General features: G+C 38.2%; 1 pseudogene; it reads right to left on the bottom strand.

The window, feature by feature from the left end:
- Positions 1 to 1,399: 1,399 nt before the first annotated feature.
- Positions 1,400 to 2,744, bottom strand: LOC149155533 (fatty acid elongase 3-like pseudogene; annotated as a pseudogene).
- Positions 2,745 to 4,042: the final 1,298 nt, after the last annotated feature.

Genomic DNA, 4,042 nt, shown 5'->3' with positions numbered 1-4,042 from the left:
TATTAAATGGAAAAGTCCAAAAGTATAAAATACTGTAAATTCTCTTTTAAGTCATGCAATTTTGACCCCGAACATGAGTTCTGGTCACTGCCTGGTAGTTTCTCTGTAAGCGTGAAAATTGTGAAAATTTAGATTCAGAGAACCATTTGACTGCTAGCGGGTTTTGGAAATATAGATTCAGAGAACAAATCTGGAATAAAAACCACATCCGTTGGAATTTTGAACCAACAAAGCCAAGCAGCTTAGTACTAATATTTCCCATCATTTGCTTTGCTTCACTGAATTACAAGTAGCACAAATCCATCTTATTCTTATGAATGACGTGCACCTGGAATTTGATGGCGTCATTTGATGTAACAGATTCAGCATTATAAAAAGTAAAGATGTCAGTTAAAGCCCAAAATACATGCCCAAAACATTTGTAAAACGAAAAATATATGCCCAAGCAGAGCAGATAGAATAAAGCATTGCAGTAAAACATCAAACAAGGTTCTCTGTTCTGCTATCATCATATGATGAGCCTATAAGAATTTACAATTATAGTTTTAATCGTTCCTTTCAGTACAATACATTATTATGGATGATAACTCTATCCTACATAAATGTATATACTCTATTAGTTTTGAATTTAAAATTACAAATTTTTACAATGAAAAACATAATTTGTATTATCATAAACATAATTCGTATTATCATCAAGTCATTATTAGTTGGTCATTATTATTTAGCCGATTGAAAGTTTGGAAAAATATTATAAATAGGTAGGAAAACTTATCATAATTCAGATACGTAAAGGGACAGGTTTTCATTCATGCCAGATGTTTTTGGGTCTTGGGCCATTAACCTGTCTCTTTAAGTGAATAGAGCTCTTAGCCAAGCACAAACAGTTTTAGGGCATACTCCAGACCTAAGTTCAGAAAAATATTATAAACCGAATGACTTCCTGAATATTTTTTTTGGTGGATCATATAAACAAATGGCTTTTGAATATCTTTTTGGTGGATTATATAAACAAATAGCTTCTGAATATTTTTTGGCTAGTAGTTTAAAGTGGCCACAATTTTGCTTGGAATTTGTGGAAATTCAGGTAGAATTCTGTCAAAAATTTTAAGAAAATTTGGAAAATTTGGAAATTTGGAAATCAAGATTTTAAGTGTCCCAAAATGTTTTTATGAAGTTAATCTATTTCCACAATTAAAAAAAATTATTTATGAAGTTAATTTATTTCCACCATTAAAAAAAAGTGATTCAAATACTGTAGAGATAAAAAAAATTAATCAAATTTGATTATCCTGACAAAATTGTGAGCTCAACAGAAAACACCTTTTTTCCTTGAAGAAACACCTTTTTTCCTTGAAGATCAAAATTGTGGCTGGGTAGAGAACCGCTCAGATAAAACAATTTTAAATGAAATGAATTTATGGTCGATACGGAGATGGCTATATTACAGTTTATTACCATTTGAGGCAGAGACTCTCATTATCAAATTTACCATTACAAGGATACACAGAACCCTCTTTCGCAAGCTACAGGAAATAGCTTTCCCCACATCATTACTGCGGCTGCACTTTCAGCCAGCATTTGGCAATAACAGAGGAGATGGTCAGGTGAATGTTGTCACAAGTGCTTCTTGTTCTTGCTGTTGTTCATCATTATGTCGTGCTCGGTATTCACTGATTTGGCGCTGCTGCATCTTTGTTTGATGTACAAGTTGAGGAACAGCAAGAGAAGCGTAACGTTGGAAAGGGCATCGAAAAGTAACGCGCCAATTCCGTTGCAGCCTGCCTTCCCTGTGAAGTGTCGAGCAAGAAGAGCAACGTAGGTGAGCAACGTGAATGCCAAGTGCACCATCTGGCAATTGGCGGGCAGAAAAGAGGACCAGCAACCCCAACCGATGCTGCGGCAAAGGAAATACGAATAAACCACGACATAGTGAAGTGTGGTGGCGAGGATGGTCACGATCTGCAGCGACTGCGAGAACTCCAGCCACGCGTAGCACACGAAAACGACCGCGACGCGGTGGAAAACGTGGAGGAAGGTGAGGGGCTTCTTGCGGAGGATCCATATGACCGTGTCGAAGAGCTGGTGGTACTTTGTGAGGTAGAAGATGTATGACCAGAAGAACACTCTGCCAGAGGGACGCGTGCCCACAGGAAAACACATTACCCATTCCCCCGCATTTTTAAATTGCCTACCCCAAATCCATCTCGTCTCTCTGAGCTCCACCGCCGTGGCTTCCCAGCAGCCCATGAAGATGGCCACCGAAGCTAAAACCACCAAGAGGTTATGAATGGCGGGGATGGGACCTAGAGGCAAAGGCCTCTTCCTGGGCGTAAGCAGAATCTTGAGAAGCAGAATGAGCAACAAATAGGAGGCAATGGCCAGAAGGGGAAAGTGCCATGTGGAACCCCAAGCGTGATGGTCCCATCTGAAATGTGTGACCATGGGTTGCTCTGCTAACAAGTATCTCACTCTACCCCGTATATCTCCACTCCATCTCCATGTCTGGTTACTCATTTGTAAACGAAAATGAAACCCTCACAACCAGAAAAAACAAACACCTAGATGGCTGCCGACGAATCGCGATCCTGATGAAATGGAAATAGGAAGAGTGGCAAGACAATCAAATTTCCCAACGGTGGAATTCCCAGATGTGTAACAGTTTCACCAGACCGATTTTCGAGACGCGATATGGGCTTGCTTGCCTGTTTACCTGTTCTATTCTCACTGCGCGCAATATATATAATGTAATGGATTTTGGAAAAAGTATCGACACCGCCCAGAAAACCTGATGTTAAATTATTGGCTGCGCAAGCATTCGTTCAACACGGATGGTTTCGGCGACTCATTCAAAAGACCACATGGACGGAATAAAATACGTTCTCCGTGTTCGTTGAGATACGAGAAAAGCGTGGAATTCTTGGTAGTAGGCTTCACTTTTTTGACTGCGAGACGAGGGAGAACAGAGCTTTTCACAACGCAGTATCTCAGTAGACAGTTAGACCACAGAGAAATATTATTAAGTGTATTTCTAGGGAGGAATTAACAATTGTTATTTAATTTTTGACAAACCTATTTCAAAGGAGGAATTAATGATTGTTCTTCAATTTTTGACAGATTTATTTCAATCTTTTGCAAATCTTTTGATGTCCTGGATGAGATGGATTAGACTGATGGACGGACGAGATCTTCAAACATTTCATTGACATTATGGGAATGGATCTATTTTATTTGGTGGAGGAATCTTGTCGTTTTATAAAAGTCATAAGTGATATAAATGCTACTTTCATTTCTCTCGTACCAAAGTTTTATTGTCCGGGGATTACACACCTATTTCCTCGTGTAATATCACATATAAAATGATCTCTAAAATTATTGCAAATCGCTTAAAAGGGAAGTTATATGAATTCATATTTGTGGAACAATTTGGCTTTTTAAAGAGCAAACAAATTCAAGAGGTCGTTGCAATTGCACAAAAGTGCATTCATTCGATTAAATTTCATGAAAAGGAGGTCATTGTTCTTAAGCTAGATTTGCATAAGGCGTAACACTTTTATGCAATTCATTCAATTAAATTTCATGAAAAGGAGGTCATTGTTCTTAAGCTAGATTTGTATAAGGCGTACGATAGTGTTGATTGGGTGTTCCTTCAGTTGATCATGCATAAAATCGATTATCTATTGACATCTTGGACTAGATTATGTCACGTGTTTCAACGGTATGTTATGTTGTTCTGATTAATGGAGTTTTGTCTCATTTCTTTTGGACTCATAGGGGACTAATATAGGGTTGTGCCCTTTCTCTTCTCCTATTTCTGTTTGTCATTGATGGTCTAAGTAGAAAAATTACCAGGGCAAAGATAAGAAAAACTAAAACGCTTGCAGTCGTTCAATAAAACATGCAAAACAACACTCACACAGGCGAAGGAAACAAAAGCGACAGAAAAAAGAAACAAAAGACTTGGAAAGAAAAACTTACTCGGAAAAGTTGTGTCGATCGTGCCGAAGTTTCTTAGATGCCTCAAGAATGATAGAGCTCCAAG

The sequence above is a fragment of the Pinus tabuliformis genome, chromosome 9 (assembly GCF_031772625.1).
Source record: "Pinus tabuliformis cultivar Carrire ecotype Pingquan chromosome 9, CPIR1, whole genome shotgun sequence".
Lineage (NCBI taxonomy): Eukaryota > Viridiplantae > Streptophyta > Pinopsida > Pinales > Pinaceae > Pinus > Pinus tabuliformis.
This window is presented reverse-complemented; position numbering and strand designations above follow the sequence as displayed.